We start from the raw sequence: 24,388 nt of genomic DNA on the forward strand, positions 1-24,388 counted from the left end.
AATTTACATCCTCCACACAATGGTCTTTCTGATTGGACAGTAGGGCCTGAGTCACTATTTTAAAGAACAACCTTTTGATCATCCTCAGTAAAGAAAAAAAAAAAAAGCAGTACATTACTAAATAATCCATTAGTATTATACATACTAAATAATTCATTACAATTACATGCCAGCATCCTCAATGAATGCAATGTATCATAAGAAAGAATATCAATTGCATGAGGCTTTTATGGACCCTTACTTAAGATTCTCGGTAAAAACTTTATGAGCTCAAAAAAAAAAGTACTTAGAGTCTATTCCTAAAATTTGGCACAGGAGCTGGGAACTATAGGCAAAGTCTTCTGAAACATCAGATGATAATTTTCAGTGAGATAAATAAGGACTTCTTTTATTGTTATTTAGTCTTATACCCTAAAAATTTGAAAACTCTCTTGGTTGAGCTGAATGTATATGCCTTTCTTCCCCTTTCTTTCCTTCCCCATCCCCACCCCCAAAGAGAATGAAAACAAAAGCTATATCTTATATGCTTATACAGTTTTAGGTGTGACCTCAGAAAACTGACCTTGCTGCCTAATTATTGCCAGAAAGGATAATTTCAGACCAACTACAGGCAGTCCCTGATTCACTTAATAAATAAGTTCCTGGGAGCGTATGTATGAAGCAAATATTTGTAAATCAAAGCAATAATTTCCAGAAGTAATACAGCTGATTCTGAATGTTTATAGATGAATTGATATGATGTCTAGGATTTACTTCAAAATTAGCCAAGGTTGCCATGGGGAGAAAGGGTAGGCAGTGACAGAATTAGATGAAACAAGATTGTTATGTGTTGATAACTGTTAAGACTGTGAGAAGGGTACACAGGAATTTATTGTACTATTGTCTCAATTTTGTTTTAAATTTTCCACAGTAAATTAATTTGGAAAGAAAAAAGAATAGGGCAAGAATTGACTGTACCTATCAAAGTTTTAAACTTACAAAGCCTATATTCAACAAGCCCACATTTAAGAATCTATCCTACAGAAATACCAGTATCAATATGTAAACAGATATTTATGAAAATACAAAATTTTCTGTAAGAACAATGTGGGGAGGGAAAAGGAGACCATCTAAATGTCCATCAAGAGAGGAGTATGTAATTCCATACAACAGAATATTCTGCAGTCATTAAACAGAACAAAAGTGAGCTAGAAGTTTCAATTCATAAAGATACCTGACATATTTATATGTTGTTAAGTAGAAAAAAATAAATGTGTATCAAAATGTATATGGTAATTCCCAGCTAAAAAGAAAAACTATAAGACTATGTATGTATATATAAATGTATGTATATACACATGCTTATATAAGCATAGAAAAAAGTCTAGAATACTACCCATCAAACTACTAATAATGCTTTGAAGGGGTAACTTTAAAATGGGGAAGAGAGGAAAGTTTACTTATATACTTCTAAATTGTTACTTTTTTATAATAAACTTATAAAATTGTAAAATATTTAAAGGCCATTACAGGACTTCCCTGGTGGCATGGTGATTAAGAATCCGCCTGCCAGTGCAGGGGACACAGGCTCGAGCCCTGGTCCGGGAAGATCCTACATGCCGCAGAACAACTAAGCCTGTGCATTACAATTACTGAACCTGTGCTCTAGAGCCCATGAGCTACAACTACTGAGCCCATGCACCACAACTACTGAAGCCCGCACGCTCTAGGGCCCGCGTGCCACAACTGCTGAGCCTGCGTGCTGCAACAACTGAAACCCACGTGCCTAGAGCCCATGCTCCACAACAAGAGAAGCCACTGCAATGAAAAGCCCACTCACTGCAACGAAGAGTAGCCCCCGCTCGCCACAACTAGAGAAAGCCCGCATGCAGCAACGAAGACCCAATGCAGCCAAAAAAAAAGCCATTAGTTTAAAAATAAAGTACCTGGAACATAAAAGTTACTCAATTAATGAGAGAAAATTTTAAAAGAATTGCCTAGGGACTGTCACACACTCACAGATATGACAAAATAATTTCACATAAAATAGAAATAATAAAGTTTAAAGGAAAACCATTTAAACCAATAAACTTTTGAAAAGTTTGTTTCAAAAATATGAAAGAAAAAGAAGAAATGCAAACACTGGGACACATATATGAATAAGACTTCTACAGGATAATCATGGATAGAGAAAACTGAGGTACACTGGATAAGAAACGACTAGCAGTGAAAAACAAGGGAAGAGGGAAAAAAGAAAATATGTGGAAGGAAAATTAGGAGATAGTGAAAGAGCTCCATAAATGGGAGAGGGTCACTACATCGTATGAAAACAGTATTGAAAAATGAGGGATGGAGGACAGGACCGGGCAGTTAGTAGCTATGGAAAATCTTCTTTAGACTTTTCCTTCATTTTTAAAACTCTAGTGAATATCCACTATTTAACATATACTGGCTTCAGCCTAGAGGATAACAACTTGAGCCAGCATGAGTTAACTCTGGCTTCCAGAATTCTATTTCAGTGTGATGAAACAACCACATGCATTTATCTTCCTCCCTTCTGAGACCCCATTAAAGGAAAAGGACAAGAAAAGAACCTGTAGCTAACAAGATACAGCAACAAATTTCTGGAAGAAAAGCTGTCAAAAGGCAGTAAGGATGAAGCAGAATAGTACAAAAAAGAGCCTAGAGTATTTGCCAAGGGAATGAAATCCAAAAGGGAGTCTGGGTACCAGCCATAACCATGGAGAAGGTCATGATTTAGAATGCCAAGAATAATGGAAGCACTGAAAACAAACAGATTAAATGAAAGACTTAATACAGAACAGTCAGACCCCTACACATGCACCCCATACATGGGTATTCCAGCAGCCAAACACCTGAAAAGGTATCAGGGGATTTTTCTCTGGAGAAATTATGTAGCCTGAGAATATATTTAAAACCACTGAATCGTACAGTTTAAACGAGTAAATTGTATAGTATGTGAACTATATCTCAGTAAAGCTCTTGTGAAAAAAGAAAAAGCACTAATTTTCCTTTTCTTCCATAATGGGAAATCAATTAATACTGCCTAAAATTGAATGTAATTTTTTAATCACAAATATAGAAGCTGACTTTTTACTCTAAGTTTAAAAGATCTTTTAAAAAGGAACATTATTTGTGATGAAAATACATTTACCTGAAATTCAATAATTATATAAGTTTCATTTCAGTTTCCTTTTCAAGTAAAATTAAATGTAATACTTTTTATTAGAAATAGCATTATAGTATATCCAATTTTCATGAAAATTATTTTCTTCTTCTCATCCTTCTATTTGTATATTTGTGTGACGTGATGCTGATCTGGAATGATGATCACCTAAAGTTAATGATGGTTACAGATTTCTGCCAGATATGTACTTGTGTCTTCTTTATACTCTTCTGTACTGCTTTTTATTTTTACTAATAAGCATGCAGCATACTTATAAAAAGAAAAATAATTTGAAAATTAAAAGGCTTATAATAAGACTTCCACTTCTGGAAAGATGCAGCAGACATAGTTTTTCCTATTCCTCCCAATAAGTATAACTAAAAACTCTAGACATTATATGTAAAACAAAAATTTTTAAGTCTGAAAAGTGGAAAGAAGGCAGCAAACTGGCTTGGGACCTCAGGACAAAAAGAAGGACACAATGGTGAGTTTCCTCTGTTTTCTTTTTGCCTCATATCCCAGACTTGGAACTGAAGAGGCTGGCAACCCAGAAACACGAACAGGTGCAAATAAAAAAAAGCCTCAACAAAAGCTTGCTCTCTCTAGTCAAAAGATGACAAAAGAGGCAGCCTAAGACAGAAAATATTTATACAATCACCCTTCCATTCAAGATAAACACCACAGTGGGGCGGTGGGGGGGGGGGGGACTGTGCCCCGCCCATACCCACATCACCACAGGCAGAAAGAAAGCCTAGACTTCCACCCTCACAGATAATAACAAAGCACCCAACACCTCAGTCAGAGTGTCCGAGAAGGCCAAGAAGCGATCTGGGACTTGCATCCCCACCAGATGTTTACAACCCACACCACGGTGTCAGCAAAGACCAAGTATGGAATCAGAACTGCTACCTCCAGCAGTAATGAGGGGCCCCTCTCAGGTGTCAACAGACACCAAGTGGACACCTACCTCCACCGAGCAGTAATGAAGCAGTGACCCACATCTTCTCCTGCCAAAGTGGTGTCAGAGAAAGCCAGCTAAAAGAATAGATTTAAATGAGAGCCAGAGTCGCATAACATAATACAAAAATGTACAGATTTCAATTAAAAATCATTCTTCATACCAAGAACCAAGAAGTTGCCAAACTAATGAAAAAAAGATAATCACTAGGTGCCAAGACTGAGACAACAGAGAAGTTAGAATTATCTGATGAAGATTTTAAAGTGGTCATTATAAAAATGATTCAACAAACAACTATGAACGTGCTTGAAACAAAAAAAGAGCCTCAGCAAAGAAATTCAGGAAATGATAACCAAATGTAGAGTTCAGAACTGAAAAATACAATAACTGAAATTAAAAACTCAGTGGATGGACCCAAGAACAGAGTGGAAGGGACAGAGGAAAAACTCAGTGAAATGAAAGACAGAACAGGAGAAATTACATTATCAGAACAACATGAGAAAATAAACTGAAAGAAATGAACAGAGCCTCAAGGGCTGTTGGACTATAACAAAAAATCTAACATTCATGTTACCCAAGTCCCAGGAGAGTAGAAAGAGGGTGAGGCAAGAAAGTACTTGAAGAAATAATGGCTAAAAACTTCCCAAATTTGGCAAAGGATATAAACCTACAGATTCAAAAAGATCAGCAAATCCCAAACAGGAAAAACCCAAGACACATGCCCAGACACGTCATAATTAAATTCCTGAAAACTAAAGACAGAAAAAATCTTGAAAGTAACCCAGAGGAAAATGACATCTTTCCTATAAGGAAAAAATAATTTGAATGACAGCAAATTTCTCATCAGAAACCATGGAGGCCAAAAAGAAGTAGCACAGCACTTTTCAACCAGAATCCTACACCCAGGAGAAATACCCTTTAGGAATGAAGGAGGAATCAAAACATTCTCACATAAAGGAAAACTAAGCCATTCCCATGTAAAGAAAATGTGTTGCCAGTACGCCTACTCTAAAAGAATGGCTGTAGGATGTTTTCTAAATGGAAAGGAAATGATTTTTTTAAAAAAAGGAGACAGATAGAAAAGAGAAGCTTGGAACATCAGAAAGGAAAAAAGGACACAGTAAGCAAAAATGTGGATAAATAAAGGGATATAAAGGGAGGTAAGGTTTCTTTTTTTTTACAATTAACATTTTATCTATTTATTTATTTGTTTTTGGCTGCATTGGGTCTTCGTTGCTGCACGCAGGCTTTCTCTAGTTGCGGTGAGCGGGGGCTATTCTCCATTGCAGTGCACAGGCTTCTTATTGTGGTGGCTTCTCTTGTTGCGGAGCACAGGCTCTAGGCACACGAGTTTCAGTAGCTGTGGCATGCAGGCTCAGTAGTTGTGGCTCACAGGCTCTCGAGCACAGGCTCAGTAGTTGTGGCACACGGGCTTAGTTGCTCCACGGCATGTGGGATCTTTCTGGACCAGGGCTCGAACTCATGTCCCCTGCATTGGGAGGCGGATTCTTAATCACTGCGCCACCAGGGAAGTCCCAAGGGGACTAAGTTTTCTATACCTCACTCAAAGTGGAAAATGATGACACTAGTAAAATGCAGGAAGTTAAATAAAAACAACGCTAACGCGAGAGAAACCACCAAAAAGGGTACACTCAAAAACATTACATGAATCAAAATGGAATTCTCTATAAATGTTCAAGTAATTCAAAGAATTACTTTGACAAAGAAAATAGAAAAACAAGAGAGAATAAACAGAAAACAACAAATGAAACAATAGAATTAAGACTTAGCATATCAATAATTACATTAAATGCAAATGTTCTAATTACACCAGACAGAGACAGACAACATAGATGAAAAAACACACCTGTATGCTATGAGCAAGAAAGTCACTTCAAATGAATATATAATGATATAGGCAGGTTATAAATAAAAGAATGGAAAATGATATATCATGTAAACAGTAATCAAAGGAAAACAGGGGTAACTATATTATCATCAGATAAAGTAGATTTCATAGCAAATTACCAGAGACAACATAGGTCATTATATAATGAAATACTCAATCCACTAAGAAGACATGGCAATTCTAAATGTATATGTACCAAACAACAGAGTTGCTAAACATGTGAAGCAAAAGTGGACAGATCTGAAAGGAGAAATAGACAATTCCACAATTATACTTGAGACTTCAACACCTCTCTTTCAACAATTGAGACAGAAAGTCAGCAACGATACAGAAAAAATACAACACCATCAACCAATGGGAATCTAATCGACATTCATAAAACACTCTACCCAACAGAATTACATACTTTTCAAGAGTCCACAGAACATATATCAAGAAAGACCATACTGTGGGCCATAACACAAACCTCAACAAATTCAAAAGAACTGAAATAATACACAGTATGCTCTCCAACCACAATGGAATCAACCTAGAAATTGATAACAGGAAATATTCAAACACTTGGAAACTAAACAACACACTTCTCAATAATTCATGGGTCAAACAGGAAATCTAAAGGGAAATCCAAAAATACACTAAACTGAATGAATATGAAAATACAACATATCAAAACTTACAAGACACAGGTAAATCAGTGCTGGGAGAGATATTTATAGCACTAGAGATATTTTACAGCATTATAAATATAGAGATATGTAGCATTAGAGATATTTTATAGCATTAGAAAAGAGAAAAAAACCTCAAATCAATCTTTGAAGCCCCCATACACCTCAAGAAACTACAGAGCAAAAACAAACAGTAGGAAGGAAATAATAAATATGAGGGTAGAATTCAGTAAAATAGAAAACAGAAAAACAATACATAAAATCAATGAAAAGTCTGATTTTTTGAAAACACCAATAAAATTGACAGATATCTAACAAATTATCAAGATAAGGAATGAAAGCACAGACATCACTACACACCCTGTAGCCATCAAAAGGATAATAGGGCTTCCCTGGTGGCGCAGTGGTTGAGTCCGCCTGCCAATGCAGGGGACACGGGTTCGTGCCCCGGTCCGGAAGGATCCAACATGCCGCGGAGGAGCTGGGCCCGTGAGCCATGGCCGCTGAGCCTGCGCGTCCGGAGCCTGTGTTCCGAAACGGGAGAGGCCACAGCAGTGAGAGGCCCACATACCGCAAAAAAAAAAAAAAAAAAAAAAAAAAGGATAATAAAAGAGAACTATAAACTCTTTTGACATAAATTTGACAACTTAGATGAAATAAACCAATTCTTCAAAAATCACAAATTATCACAATTCACCCACTAGAAAATAGTAATTTATATAGCCCCAGAACTATGAAGGAAACTGAATTTGTAAGATCTCCCAAAAAATAAATCTCCAGGCCTAGATGGTTTAATTGGAGAATTCTACAAAATGTTCAAAGCAGAATTAATCTAATTATGAATTAATTCTAAAGTCTCTTCTTGAAAATAGAAGAGGGAAAAAAATAGAAGAGGGAGGAAACACCTTCCAATTCATTTTTCTGAAGCAACCCTAACATCAAAACCAGACAAAGACAGCAAATAAATACATAAAACTACAGAACAATATCCCTCATAAAAATAAACACAAAAATCCCTAAGAAAATATGGGCAAGGAGAATTCAAGGTATGAAAAGAAATATACACAATGACTAAGTCAGCTTTATTCCAGGAAGGCAGGCTCATTCGATATTCAAAATCAATCAATGTAATCCACACGACTAAAGAAGAAAAATCACATGATCATATCAATCAATGCACTAAAAGCACTGGACAAAATTCAACACTTTTTCATGATAAAAACTCTCAGAAAATAGGAATATAAGGAAACTTGCTCAACATGATAAACAGCATTTGCAAAAATTCTATAACTTAACACTATACTTAATGGGGGAAAGACTGAATGCTTTCTCTGGGACTCGGAACAAGGTAAAGATGTCCACATTTGCCAGTCTTATTCAACATAGTCCTGAAAGTTCTAGCCAGTGAAACAAAGTTAAAGAAAAGGCATACAGATTGGAAAAGAAAAACTAAAACTGTCCCTATTGCACATGACACTATTCTCAACATAGAAAACTCCAAGGAATCTACAAAAAAGTCCTAGACTAATAAAGAAAGTTACAAAGATACAAGATAGACATCCAAAAATTAATTGTATTTCTACATATTAGCAATGAACATAATGACACCAAAATTTAAAATACAGTACCATTTACAATCACTTTTTAAAAAAGAAATACTGAGGTGTAAATCTAACAAAATATGGACTGAGTTTGTATGCAAAAAACTGCACAGTGCTGATAAAAATAGATCAAAAGGGAGCTAAACAAATTGATAAACATACCATATTTGTGACTGGAAGACTCATGAAGTAAAGAAGTCAATTCTCCACAAATTGATATACAGGTTTAATACAACTCCTATCAAAATCTCAGCAAGATACTTTTGTAGATATAAACAAAATTATTCTAAAATTTATATGGAAAGGCAAAGGAACTAAATGAGCTAAAACTATTTTGATAAAGAAGATTAAAGTGGAAGGAATCAGTCTACCCATTATCAAGACTTATTCTATAAAGTTACAGTAATCAAGACTGTGATACTGGCAGAGGGACAGACATAGATCGACAGAAAAGAGAGACCCCAGAACAGACCAACACAAATATGCCCAAGTGGCTTTTGGCGAAGGTGCAAAAGCAGTTCATTAGAGGAAAAACAGCCTTTTCAATAAATGGTGGTGGAACAATTGGATATCCATAGGCCAAAAAAAAAGGAGGGAGAAATTTTGAAGTCTCATTGCTTATACAAAAATTACAAAAATCATTTAAAAATGTATCACAGGGGTTTCCCTGGTGGCTCAGTGGTTAAGAATCCACCTGCCAATGCAGGGCACATGGGTTCGAGCCCTGGTCCGGGAAGATCCCACATGCCACGGAGCAACTAAGCCCATGCACCACAACTACCGAGCATGCGCTCTAGAGCCCGTGAGCCACAACTACCGAGCCTGCGTGCTGCAACTATTGAAGCCTGTGTGCCTAGAGCCTGTGCTCCACAACAAAGGAAGCCACCGCAATGAGAAGCCCGCGCACCGCAACGAAGAGTAGCCCCCTCTCGCCACAACTAGAGAAAGCCCGCTCACAGCAACGAAAACCCAACGCAGCCAAAAATAAGATAAATTAAATAAATGAATTTTTTAAAAAAAATGAATCACAGACTTTTCATTTTTGTAAAACTATAAACTTTTAGGATAAACGAATCACCAGGGAAAATCCTCAAGATCTAGGGCTAGGCAGAGTTCTTAGAATTGACGCCAAAAACATGTTCCATACAAAGAAAAATTGGTAACTTGGACTTCATCAAAATAAAAAACTTCTGATCTGTAATGGACCTCTGTTAAGAGGGTGAAAAGACAAGCCACAGAGTGGGAGAAAATGTCTACAAGCCACACATCCAATAAAGGACTAGTATCTAGAAATATAAAGAATTTTCAAAATTCAACAGTTAAAAAAATCCAATTAGAAACTGGGCAAAACACATGAAGAAGCAATTCAACGAAGTAGATATACATATGGCAAGTAAGTACATGAAAAGATGTTCAGCATCATTAGCAGTTAGAAAAATACAAACCACAATAAGTTAAAAAATTTAAAACCACAATAAGATACTACTACACCTGTATCAGAATGGCCAAAATAAAAAACAGTGATACCAAATGCTAGCAAGGATCTGGAAAAACAAATCCGCCTACATTGCTGGTGGGAACGTAAAATGGTACCACCACTTCAGAAAACAAGTTTAGTAGTTCTTCAAAAAGTTAAACATAGAGTTACCATATGACCCAGCAATTCCACCACTAGCTATATACCCTAGAGAAGTGAAAATGTTTGTTCACACAAAAACCTTTACAGAACTATTTATAGCAGTTTCATTTTAATAGCCAAAATCCGGAAATAAGCCAGATGTCCTTTAATGGATGAATGATTAAAAAACTGTGGTACAGCTATACCATGGAATACCATTCTGCAATAAAAAGGAACAAACTATTGATACACCACAACAATTTGGATGAATCTCCAGGAAATTACATTGAGTGAAGCCAATTCCAAAATGTTACATACTGTATGATTCCATTTATATAACATTCTTGAGATGATAAAATTATAGAAATGGAGAACAGTTTAGTGGTTTTCAGGGGCTAAAGAGCAGATAGGGACAGAAGGAAAATAGTTGTAGTTGTAAGAGGGCAACACGAGGGATGCTTGTGATGATGAAAATATTCTGTATTTTGACTGTCACAATGGCAATATCTTAGTCCTGATATATTGTACTACAGTTTCTCATGATGCTACTAGTGGAGGAAACTGTGTAAAGGGTACAGGGGATCTCTGTATAATTTCTTACAAGTGAATTTCCAATTACCTCAAAATGCAAAGTTTCATTTTAAAAAAATCAAATAATAAATGTATACAGTCAGATCCATATTTACCATTTAAAAATGCTTCCAATAGCCTATTTTTCTATTTCCAGAGCTCTTCTCATTTCATTTTCCTCTTTCCTTTGCTATTCCAATGCCAAAAGATCTTTGTTGTACACTTCTCCCTTACAAATGTCAAGTAATTCTTTTACCTCATCAAAAACAAAATGTTTGGCTAGCTCCCTTATTTCTTTCCTTTTTTTTTTTTAATGTGTTATACAAACATGTCTTTCCTAACATCAAACTCCATACCAAAAATGTTTCATAACATGGATTCAGTCAAGCTCAATGTCTGCTGTTTTTATTCATTCATATTTCTTGGTAAGATCACATTTCATATCAATACCCTTAAAATGTTATTGTTTATTGGCACCAGAGCTTCCCTAGAAAGTGAAAGTTAGTCGCACTGCAATGATTCTTGCTTGCTTAGATGTTTCACAGAAAGCAGAAGGGAGATACAAAAAGCAAGCACAAATATGAGGAAAGAAACAAAGCCACAATTTTCAAAGGAAAAAAACATAAAGAAGCACTTTTTAAATATAGAGATATTGAGAACAATAAAAGCAAAGGTTCTGACATGCAACAAGACGTTAGTGCTCCACTATACAAAATCACAATGCCAAAAGATACACTTTCGTCCCAGTTTGTCATGTTCCAAGTATATAAAAACACAATCAAAATTGAAAGCCTGTGTTACTCCACAGCTTTTTAATCAAAAACAAATATGCAAAAGAGCCTTATTTTAATCCAAATCATCATTTTTGGCAAATGGCCTTGTCACTTATCTAATATACAATAGAACATTTGTCCAGCTTCCTAAACACTGGAAACATCTAAATACCCAAAACATGACAGAATTGTTCTTTTAAAAAGTTTGCTATTGTCATTGTTTTTGCTTTTATCAAATCACAGTAGTAACTGAAAGTAAATTCACTACAGTGCAAGATACATGTCAATCTGATGATCTCCAAGACTGTGAATGGGAGGCATGTATTTTAACAGAGTCCTAGTCCATATGTATCATCACAAACCACATTAAGGTAACCTAGTGGGTTGCACTGTGATAATTCTTGCTCACTTAGATGTTTAACCGGGCGATGCATGTTTTAAAGTTTTTATATGCAAATATATATTACAGGCTTAAATTTTATTTTATCAATCTCTGTGCTCTTGAGACTTATACATCTCAATTTTTTTTTAATTATAAATCCAGAACAGGGTAGGTTCCAGACATTCCAGGTAAATAACCTCCTTAATAAGGCACACATTTTCCAGGAAGTATACTCTAAATTACACAGACAAAACATGTATGGTTACTTTATTTGTTGGCAGTTTTTTAAATGGCCAAGGTGGGTTGGTCTTTAACATCAAATTTAAGACTGTTAGGAATAAAATTATGATGGCTTTAATGGCATTTCTTTCTTTCTTGAACACAACCCAAATAACTTCTAAAGACCCTTGGCCCTATCCTTAAGTACTCTCTCTCACTCTACTTCTTTTGAAGAAATAGAGTGGCTTATCCAGGTTCTTCAGCTTTCATAAAAAAATAATATTCCAACCCACAGCTGGTTTACTTTTAAAGCACATACAGGTCTTACTTAACCTAGAACACATGCAAGTGATACATTCACAAAGAAAGGCAGAAAAATATAATCTTGAACTCACTGATACTTGTCAGTTATCAAAAACTTTGACTACTAAAAGCAGTATTTATGAAGACTTAACGTACATGCAAGGCATACACTCTTCTAGACTAGAAATTATGAAGACTGGTCACATGCATTTTACTAAGGAAAGGGCATATAGCATTCAAAAGATTCTCAAAGTGATCAATAATCCAAAAAAGGGGGTAAGCGGGATAATGCACCATCAACTTCCACTGTAGGTATTATAAAATCTATGCCTTGATTAAGCCAAGACAAGCAGACAACTGCATTCCCTTGACTCCCTGCAGAACTGCTTTTACTAAATTGTGCTTTGGTTATGCCATATGCTTTCACTAAAGGACAATATAAGAAACAGCCTGTCACATATTGCTGCATTTACTATATGGCTATTAAAGTTACATTATACAGGGCCTTCTTTGTGAGGACATATGGGAGAAACAGTTCTCAGAACCAAGAATAGCCGTGCTTCTCCAAAGTAACTACTTTTTAAGTTTACACCATAACTCAAACAACAAAGCATATCTCGTTTTTGCACTAGCTGCCGGAAAGCCTAGAGCCAAACTGATGGCCTACCTTAACAAACATAATCTTTTAACAGCTCTCACTCTTGACTTCATATTCTCTTTCCTACCTTTGTTTTCCCTCCCCCCAATTTGCTCACTACCTTTGATGTACCTATTACAATATTTTTTTAAATCATGTAGATTTTTGGAAACCATCTAATTCCTTTCTACAAGGCAAGGGGAAAATCAGAGAAAAAGAGAGAGAAAGAGAAAACAGTCAATTGTCAACCAGAATAAGAGGGGAAGGAGACTGAGAATAACCCCAAAACAGAGTCAAGACAAAATTAATCACCCTTCAAAAAAATCAGTCAAAATGTAAAGGAAATATTAATGCTCAGTTACCCGCAATTTGAAAGAAAACATTTAACATTCCAAGGACATCGAGGAACGTAAAATATAACATAAATATAACTTACAGATACACATCACAAATTGCTTTCTAAAATAGCCAAAATAATAAAATATTTCATTATCACTATCTCTTAACTGATCTCTCCTTACTTCAAATATTCAAACAAAGTCCATGTAACATCAGCTAGTCAGCAAACTGTCTTGTTTTCTAAATACTCCAGCAGATACTACTACACTGCAAAAAAAGGCTTTACTCTTTTTTTCCCACAGCCATAGCAGACATCTCTAAGAAATAAGCTATTAGTCACATCAGGTTTAAGCTCAGCTTTATTTTTAACTCAGTTTTTACTAACTCCTCCCCCCCTCATTATTTTTGCTATCTCCCCCAAGCAAATATTAAACGTCATAGTTGCTCAGCATCTCAACCCAGATTAACGTATTTCATAGAGAAGCTACTCACTAATTTTATTTCTTCAAGTTGTTTTCAGCTGGAAGCTTGATTTTGTATGTGATTAAATAAATTACTATATCATTAGCAAATACTAAAAACTATCAAATCCAACAATGTAAAGAATCAAAATATCTTTATTTTCCTCAATGACCTAATCAATATTCATACATATCATATTCCAAACTAAAGCTACATCATAAATGTCCTCTAAAATTTTAAACTGCTTCCAAAACCATACTAAATAATTGTCCTTATCAATAATTTTTTGCAACTAATTCATATACTAATTAGGTAAATGCTGGAAATTATGTAAACATGTGAATACATACCAGAACATTTTAAAGTAAAGAATTTATTAAAATGTTGACATCCTCTGATTTGCTAAGAACTGTATTTGTATGTGAAGCAGCATTATCTAATAATGTTACTGCATTCCCCCAAAAAACCTTCTGATTTCAAATTATCATAGCCTCTTGGTATAAGTTTTTTTTAATTCTTTTAAAATGTCTGTTTATTCATGTTCCTTTATAACTAAAACAACAGAAAGGCAGGTTTGAACTTTCATTCCATAAAAAACAATAGTTTCTTTGTTTTAGTAATCACAACTCGTTTTAGTTTGTACACTCCTGATGCATTTAAGCAAAGCATAATTATCAAAGGTTCTTTACTGGTGCTCCCAAATCAAAGAGAAAAATACCAACCTTATAGAAAAATAATCAAAGGACACAGACAGACAGAACACACACACACACACACAGTCTTTACACATATGAAGAGATGTTCAGCCCCACTCATACAGTACAAATAAAAACGCTGAAATACCATTTGTCATTATCATATTAGCAAAAACTCAAAAGTCTAAAACACACTTTGCTGAAAATGCTATGGAGAAATGAGCAATCTCATAGACGGCTAGAAGGAGAACAAAATGGTACAACCCCTGTAGAAAGTAATACCTACCAAAGTACAGGTACACTCATTATTTTACCCAGCAATCCCACTTCTGGGAATCGATCCTACAGATACAGTAGGAAATGTACAATAAGAAATTACAGACATTCAAGATTATTCACTGCTGCATTATTTTGTCCAACAAAAGACTGGACATAACCCAAGTATACAGAAATAGGGAACTGGCTGAATAAACCATAGTATATTTACACTATATAGCTGTAAAAAAGAATAAGGGAAATCTCTGCATACTGATATGGACAGATCTCCAAAATATATTGATGAAATAATATAAAACACTAAGCTACAGAACTGCATATACAGTACACTGCTTCTTTTGTAAAAGGGGAGGAGAAAATAAAATCATATATGCCTATATTTGCATTAAAAATACAATGGAAGAATAAACAACAAACTAATAAAATGAGGAATAGAGGGAATGGGAAAAATACTATATTTATGGTTCATATCATTTTCTTTCCACTTTTTAAATATTTCAAACCCATACAAATAAAGATAATTTACCCATTCATATTTTATTTTCATTATTATACTAGGTAAAATTTCCAGATGAGTTTCACCAGCACTATATATTTGATCTAATGATAACTAATAAATTCTTCAAATTCAACATAGGAATGATTGCCAAATGCTACTCTCCCATTTAATTTCCCTCTGTGACTACTAATTTTTCTATGGCTTGAATCTAATTGATCAGATAACACACCAGAATAACCTTCCACTGGAAGAGCTTCAATGAAAATTTTTGTTTATTTAGCTCGAATAAAATCAGACTTGGAGCCCAATGCTGATTGAACCAAACCAGCACTGTCTTATCAGCTACAAGAGGGCTTTTTCAGTTTTTCATTTTTCAATTTGCTTGACAAGTCAATGAAGTCATTAAAATAAAACCTAACTTTTCTTTATCAAACCACAAAAAATTCATTATCCTATTCCATATTGTAATTGAAACTTATTTAACACTGTCCACCCCCTTTTTCCCAAATGTACAAAAATTTTAACTTATTACCAAATGTTAAGCTTTATTTATACAATGTGTACTTAGATCATAACATTTTAGTCACTAAAGTTATCATACTTAAATTTGAAAAATTTTAACAATACTGCAAAAATATTTAAGATTCACAGGCATTAGAGGCCAATTATTTTAGATTACGCTTTTGTTGAAGAGAAAGAGGAACTCTAAAATCATACGTAATTCCAAAAAATAAACACTTCCAACACGCCGAGGTTTTCAAGATTTTCAGCAGTTTTATTTTTTGCTCAAAAGCCTAGTCATATTTTTTAAGACAGTTAATCTACAAATCATTTAATTAACCCCCAAATAATTAACAGTTCATGGTACAATTATTTTATTCTTCTATTCATTCAACAAATATTTATTGAGTACCAACTGTATGCCAGGCACTCTTTCAGGTTTCCAGGATACAGCAGCAAACAAAAGAAACAAAATTCGTCCCCTCCTGGAATACGCATTCTAATGAAGGAGACAATTAAAAATTATATATGTCAGGCAATAGTAAGTGCCACAAAGAAAAATAAAATTCCTCCCCCTTCATTCTCTATTCTAATAAATGGCACCACCATTCACCCATTTACTTAGGCCAAGAGCCTTGGAATCATGTTTGATTCCTCTCTTTCTTTAATCCCTATAACTAATCCAATATTTTGGCTCTGCTTTCAAAATATATTCTAAATCCAACTACTTCTCATCATCTCCTCCCCAACATCTTACTGCATGCTACAACCATCTCTTAGTTCTTATTACTGCAAATACCCCTTGACTGGTTTTCCTGTTTCTTCTCTTACTCCAATCTTCACACAGCAGCCAGAATGTTCTTTGTTTAACTTAAGTTACAGCATGTCACTTTCCTGCTCAAAACTCTCTTGTACCTTGCCATAACACTTAGAAATAAAATCAGTCTCTTTCTTTGTCTACACTATCTGGACCCTCACTAATTTCCTACCATCACCTCCCATTATGCTTCTCCTGAGTCTTCACACTGTGCCTGCTGTCTGGAAGGTACTTCCCCCAGAGAGCCATATGGCTTGCTCCTTCACTCTTTTCAAACCTTTGCCAGAATAACTTTTTCTAATCACCTAATCAAAAATAATGCCCCATCATATGTAACACTAACAACTAAATAACACTATTATTTTATGTATCTATGTGTTTGTTTATTCTGTGAGTGCTCCACTAGAATGTAAGGTCCAAAAGGGCAGGGACATGTCTATTTTGTTCCCTGTTGTACCCCAGAGCCTGGAAGAGTACCTGGCACATAGAAGTTGTTCCATAAATATTTGTAGAATGAATGCATAAATTAATTCATGAATGAAGCCACCAAAATAATATAGATATATAACAATGTATAAAACTGTATATAATATGTTAACTGAAAAAGCAAGACACAACATGATAATATTCTTCTAATGTAATAAAATGAATATGGAAAAAGCTTAAAAGAAATATACAAATCTAAGATTGTGACAGGGTGGTAGGATTAAGTTTTTTGTTGTCTGTTTCTTCTTTTTACAAGTCATTACCTTACATTTATAAATTAAAATATAAAAATTTTATTTTTAGAAGGGAGCTACTACTAAAAAATAAGCAATTAGCAATGGGAGATCATTTCTTTCCCCTCATTGATTGTCAAGGACGGAGTATATCAGTCACCTGAACTGCCTTTATAAAATTGTTTCCCATCTCCTCCTCCATTCTCCAGTCTATATCAAAGTAACCACTTCCAGGGTCTGATTATTGATGAATATTATATCCCTCAGCTGTATGAGTGGAAGGGAAAAAAAAAAGTCAAGAACCAATCCAAACACTAAGTTTTGTAATTAACGTAACTCCAAAAACAGAAATACCTAAGTCCACATAGCAAACTCAAGGGTAAAAGGCAGATGATTCACATTATCGGAGTTACTACTGCCTAGCAGGTACAGTGAAGAACGCTTTATCTCCTTTTTTTTTTTTTTTGATACTGTTCCTGCAATGTAGGTGGTATAATCCCATTTTAAAGATGAGAAAAATTTGCCTACTAGGGTGGTAAACTGCTTATTAAAACAATTAATTAATTGTTTAAAGAGGTCCATGCGGTGACCAATAATGAGAGAGTGTCATAAACCAAGGATTATGGTTAACTGGTTTCTGTACAACTTAGGTAACAGGGGAGGGCAGAGGATGGAAAACAAAGCCATGTGGCCAAAGGCACAGAAGTAGTAAGTGGGGAAGCCAGTTCCCCATATTTAATTATCAAATGACACTGAGCAAAACAGCTTTTGAAAATACTCCCCATATTTCTTTTCTGTAAGAGGCAGCTTTACACACAACTTAATTAAATAAGCAAGAGAGAAAATTGTTACTGCACCAAGAATACAGCTTAACAACAAAATACATAAAGCAAAGGTCTAAAAGGAAATGCACCAAAACAACAGCAGCAGTGTTATAGGAGTGTAAGTAATTCTTAATATAGCTTCCAAAATTTTTAAAATGTTGACATAATAGCTTTTTTAATGTTTCAACAATGAAAAAGATCAAATAGATAAGATTCTATCATTAATACACCTTATGTTAATCTTAAAGCTGAGCAGTATAACACAAAACCATTCCATGAGGTAAGACAAGAATTAGTCCCTAAAGTAAAGTGCTTTACCAAGATCAAATATAGCAATCACATCATTCTTATAACACAAGACCCTCAGAAATGGAAGGCAGCAACTAATCTAAAAAAGAGAAAACCTTTACCTGAAAACATCAGAGCAAACTTCTTCCCAGGTGAGAGCACTCAACAAGGGAGGTCAAACTGAACAGCAAAGTCAAACAAACACAATGACAGGGTCTTGAAGGTTACATTTCTGCTACAAATAAGGAATATAAATTTAATGGTAAAAAGACCAAGATAAATCAACCAGAAATATATCTGGGTTAGAAAAATGGCAATCAACAAATGATGCTAGAACTGCATATCAACATGTAAAAGAATGAAAATGAACACCCTTCCTTACACTCTAGGCAAAAATTAACTCAAAATGGATCACAGACCTTAATGTAAAGATAAAATTATACAACTCAGGAAAAAAACAAGAGGAAATCTTCATAATCTTGGGTAAAGCAAAGGCTTCCTAGATACAACACCAAAAGCACAAGCAAAAAAATAAAAACTAGATATACTGGACTTACATCAAAATTTAACTTTTGTGCAACATGAAAAAACAAACCAAAAGAATGGAAGAAAGTATTTGCAAATCCTATTCCTGGTAAGAGACTTATATCCAGAATATATAAAGAACTCTTACAACTCAATAATAAAAAGACAACCCAAGTAAAAACTGAGCAAAGGATCTCAATAGACATTGCTCCAAAAAAGATAAATAAATAATAAGCACATGGGCTTCCCTGGTGGCGCAGTAGCTGAGAGTCCGCCTGCCGGTGCAGGGGACACAGGTTTGCGCCCCGGTCCGGGAGGATCCCATGTGCCGCGGAGCGGCTGGGCCCGTGAGACATGGCTGCTGGGCCTGCGTGTCCGGTGCCTGTGCTCCGCAACGGGAGAGGCCACAACAGTGAGAGGCCGCATACCGCAAAAATAATAATAATAATAATAAGCACATGAAAACATTAACCATTAGGGAAATGCAAATCAAAATGACAGTGAGACGCAACTTTGTATCCACTAGGATGGCTAAAATAAAAAAGATATTAACAAGTGCTGACAAGGATATGAAGAAACTGGAACACTTACACATTGCTGGGAGGAATGCAAAATGGTACAGACATTTTGTTAAACAGTTTGGCAGTTCCTCAAAATGTTGTATGATTCCATTTATACAAAGTGAACAGAATAGGCAAACCCATAAAGACAGAAAGTAGTGACTGCCTTGGGAAGGGGGACAGAATGAAGAGTGAGTGCTAATGGGTATGGGGTTTCTTTTGGGGGTGATGAAAATATTCTAAAATTAGACTGTGGTGACTGTTACACAACTCTGTGAATACACTAAAAAAAACACTGAATTGTATAGTTTAAATGGGTGAACTGTACGGGATATGAATTATATCCCAATAAAGCTACTGTTTTAAAGGCAATGTATTTCACTGTTAAATTTAAAAGTCTGTTTTAAAATCTTAAATAGCAATTAAAACTGAATGTTAATTGCTAGCACCCAGAGAGCAAAGTGAGGAAATGGCTTATTTTGAATAACTGATGTGAAAGAAGACTAGAGATATGTAAACGTGATTTGAAAAATGAAAATATGAAGCTATTGTTCATGAGTGATTTGTGATCACTATTTTAGTATTAGCACTACAAGGCAAGAATCAATATTATTTTAAAAACAAGACATGCCCTAACATCTTATGGGCCTCTTTCCTCATCTGCAAAATCAGGACTTGTAGTTAACAAAATAATTTTTGAGATGAAGACAGAGAAGAAAGAGATGGCTGCTTTCCCAAAAGAATTTGCTAGGCAACAGCCTCTATATGCATGGATAAGCTTGGGACTTTCAGAATTACAGTAAGTAAGGAAAGGCACTCCTTATGATACATGGGAATCAACTAACATTGCATTTACTGTTTAAGCTTAAATAAGGTTAGTTATATGATGAAAAAGTCAAGCCACTGTGGCTCCTCAAACAAAAAGGGATAAAACTGGAAGAATAATTTGGTACCACAAGTTATTATTATCTAGTTCCTCTTCACTTACAAAACCTTTCTCAGGAACAGCTAAGAACCCGGTGCCTTAAAAATGCTACCTCAGAAGAAACAGGGAAGACTATGAAGAGGGATAGAGTTTGAGATTCACAGTTAAGAGTAAAGTTGGGGAAGAGAGCCTACTGCCTTTATCAAACCTGTTTAATAACTGTGATGGAAAACCAGGAGATAATGATTATGGAAGTGCACCCAGGGTCAAGCATGAGATGTGAAACATCAAGTCTGTGCATGCTGCTGCCTCTGAATGGAATAAGAAAGAAAGATGAGATCATCCCCTGTGAATATGGGAAGAACAAGCTAGACTAAAGACAAAGACAGTGTATGTTACTTGTATTACAGGATGTTCTAGTAATTGAATCTTGGGTCCGATAGTAAGATTTAGGGTTATCCACCAAAGACCAGACGAGGCCAAAAATGAAAAGCCCCTAATAATGATAAAAGGGAGTCAGCAAAAGCAACTAAAAGTAGTAGGATAGTGCAGCGGTTTTCAAAACTTTTTTTTTTACCATGTCCTCTTAGGACAAAAGATCCCTAATCCATATACCCCAACAAAACCTGACTTTCCAGTGAAAAAAGAACTCAGTGATAACAGTGAGGCAAATCTGCGGGAGAATGGGTAACATATTTTAAACATAATATGTATACTCTTCAGACAAGGTAATGGAAAATTACAGGCCAAAATTCAGTTGAACAAATATGCATTACTATTCAGTGGAGAGCTAACATAATAAATCACAACAAACTAAATTGATAACACTAAATTAAGTCATTTATCCTATAAACCAAGAACGACAGCAATTAAAAACCGCAACCAACTCAAGACAACATTAATGGTGTTCTGATGAAGAATCCTTCCTAAAAACTCTGGTAATCCCAACTGCTCCAGCAGGAGCTTTGCTTGGCTGCCAACTATATAGCACAGCAGCCAAATTTCTTAGTAGAACGCTGAAACAGCGTCCTCAGTAACTCTAATAACATTTTGTTTCATGAAAACCAAATATTAATAACCATTAATAATGTACATAGAATATCAGTAAGTAGTCCTTAATTTTTATAAAAGTAAAGACAATGAAATGAGGGTCATTCACCCCTAAGAACTCAAGAAAATGTAAAAAGAGAGGAGCATGACGGTCATGATCATAACGCAGTAAGGAACAAAAAGCAAACTACTAAGGATGGTCATGTCCCATGTCCAGGGATGGCACTGGTAAAACTGTGCTAACAATATGCCCTGGAGAAGGAAGCTGTGCGGGTGGAAATGAGGAGTCTAGTCTCCAGCCTGCCCCTCCTTCAAACACTTTCATGAGGCAACTCTCCCCATGAAAAAACAAAGCAGTGAGTAATACCTTTTTTGAGGGGAGGAACAGCGACCCAAGACTGTACAAGGTGGGTAAGATAATTCTCTCTGTTGGCTGCATGGAGACCAGAAGGTGCCACAGGAAGGACGAAGATAAGCTAGTTCTAGGGCACTAATAAACTGAGGGGAAAGAAAAAGGTAGTTTGAAATTGCGCTTGGTGAGTAGTTAACATAAAGTACTGGTAGATGGTGATCCCCAACTGAGGCAGAAAAAGAGAGATTAAGAATGCAGACTCTGGATCCAGAATGCGTGAGCAGGAATCACGACTCTCCTATTTTCTCTGTGACCTTGGGCAAGTCACTTAACCTCTCTGTGCTTCATCTGTAAAAGGAGGGCAATAATAGTACCTTCCTAATAGGGCTGTTGTGCGGTTTGAGTAAGTTATACTTGTAAATCGCTTAATAAATGTCTTGCACTTTACATAGTAAGTGGTACCTAAGTTTTGTTAAATAAGTTGAGGTGGGCGGCGGCTTGTTTTGACAACTCCAAATAAAATGGGGGTGTGTGGGCAAAGTAATGGTCACAGGGAACGGAGGGGAGATAACGTCTCTTCGGTGAGGAGTACCAGGAGGCTGCACACTTGGGGAGGTCGTCCTCCTGACAGGGCTCAGCGAGCACCCGCTCACAGGAGACGCTGAAGGAAACTTCCCTCCTTCCAGGCCTAGGATTTTCAAGAACTCGATTCTGAGAAGTGGTTGTGATTCTGAGGCAAGAGTTTAATTTCCGAGCAAGAGACCGTGGGGTGAAGTCTGTTTTGCCTGAAGAGCAGGTCTTGGGTCTAGGGCAGGACGGGGTTTGAGTCGGAGACAGAAGGGTGATGTCCTCAGGGTGAAAGCTCTGCTAAAAGCCACCACCTGCCGGGCGCGCTCCCGCTGTCCGCGCCGGTCTAGCCTCGGAGGGAGAACGACGGCTGCCCCAGCCCCAAGGGAGGCAGAGCCTACAGAGTAACGGGGCTGCCGGCGCCGACGGTCGGGAAGGGACCCCACGGCGGCACTGCGGAGGGGGACCCGCCTCACCGAGGGTGGAGGTCGCTCGCCTGGCTCTCCGAAGGGAGGGGCCGGCGCCGGCCCTGCGGGTGGCCGGCCCGCCGCACAGCCCGGAGGAAGCCTGCCCCCGGATCCCGCCCGTGCCCGCCCATCTGTGGCCCCGGTACCCAGGGTACCTGAGCGTGGGCCCGATGCAGGCCGTGTCGGTGCTCTCGATCTCTCGGAGGATCCGCTCGTGCTCCGCCGCTGTTTCCAGGCTCTCCGCCTCCGCCATCTTACCCCGCTCCATAGACTGGGGGTGCCCGGCAGCGCGTGCCCTCCTTCAGCTCGGCTCACCTTTCGCTCGCTCGCGCTCTCTCTCTCTCCCTCTCTCTCTCTCTCGCTCTCTCGCTCTCTCTCCTCTCTCTCACCCCAGTCTCCAGAGCCTCCTGAGCCTCCTGCTACCCGCAGGACGACCCCTCCCTCACATGCGGCACGCCCCCTAGCGTCCCCACGTCCGCAGACGTTCCGCGCAATGCCCGCTGGGATTGTAGTTCTCTGGGAGATGGGGTTCCACACGTTATTCATTGAATCGGCAAACGTGTTAAAAGCTCCGCTCTAAGGCAGGAACAGTTAACGACTTCATATGCAACGGAGATTAAGTCCGGCAATGGCACTAAACCTACAAATTCTTAAGACCCTTGCCTCAAAGTGCAAAAGCCTCTATAGGCACGAATATTAAGAAAGGACCAAAAAAAAAATAAAAAAAAAGAAAGGACGAGCTAGGTTTCTGAGGACAGCGATCTTACAAGTTAACAGGGAGGAAAAGCTCAAAACTAAGAAACCCGAAACTAAGAGATAAGGCATAATGTACCTGTAAGCCAGTTCAGAGAATCGAGCACAGTGATCACTTCTGGCTGCGAAGGATTCATTGAGAGACTAAGCCTGAACATTTTTTAAAGATGTGATTGGAAGGTGTGAGGAGCACCCAGAAAGCCAACAAAAACTTCATTTGCACTGGTGTGTAGAGAAGTAGTAGCAAGAGATGGGGCTGGAAAAGCATCTTGGAAAAGGAATACTGGGAAGAGAAATTTGTACTTTATTCTAATGGCTCCACTGGTCCAACAACCAACTGCATCTAAAGCACCTTGGATCCTTTTTTTTAATACAGACCAAATGTCCTACATATGGACATTCTTATCCAGGCATCTGCATTTCATAAATTCACCAGATTAGAATTTTTAAATCATATTTATTGATCACTGCTTGAGTTTTAAAATATAACACAATGACTGGGAATCCACTGAAGGTTTTTAAGAAGAGTAGTGACACAAACCAAATCTTGGCCTTAGGAAACTTGATCTAAAGCAAGTGTGCAAGGTGGACAGAAATAAAAAATTTGGAGACAGGAAAATGCTATAGAAAATGTTAAGGCCTAAACCAGGGAAGTGGCAATGAGAATGAAAAAGAATGGACAAGTAGGAAAAGCATTGTGAAAGCAGAATTGGCATGATTTACAAGGTATGGGGAAGGAGGATGTTTGGTATTACTCCAAGGTTTGGAGCAAAGTAACCAGAAGAATGGTGCCATCAACAAAAAAAGGCATGTAAGAACCAAACTGGAAGTTGAGGCTAAATAATTTATGCCATGGATAATTATGCAATCATCAAGGAGAAAGAGAAAAGACTCTATATTCAGATATGAAACTGTCTTCAAATTGTAGGGTAGAGTGAAAAAAATGCATGAAACAGTATATAGAGCAT

General features: G+C 36.9%; 1 protein-coding gene across 6 annotated transcripts in view; it reads right to left on the reverse strand.

The window, feature by feature from the left end:
- EXOC6B (exocyst complex component 6B) overlaps positions 1-23,144 on the reverse strand; it is a 729,400-nt gene extending 706,256 nt beyond the window's left edge. For 2 of the 6 annotated variants that reach the window (XM_032652456.1, XM_032652458.1), the window contains exon 1: positions 22,823-22,948. The gene's annotated coding sequence lies outside the window, so the exon portion shown is untranslated. Of the gene's footprint in view, positions 1-22,822 lie in introns of all 6 variants that reach the window. The other 4 variants (XR_004352738.1, XM_032652455.1, XM_032652454.1 and 1 more) reach the window with 4 other exon arrangements.
- Positions 23,145-24,388: the final 1,244 nt, after the last annotated feature.

The sequence above is a fragment of the Phocoena sinus genome, chromosome 13 (genome assembly GCF_008692025.1).
Source record: "Phocoena sinus isolate mPhoSin1 chromosome 13, mPhoSin1.pri, whole genome shotgun sequence".
Lineage (NCBI taxonomy): Eukaryota > Metazoa > Chordata > Mammalia > Artiodactyla > Phocoenidae > Phocoena > Phocoena sinus.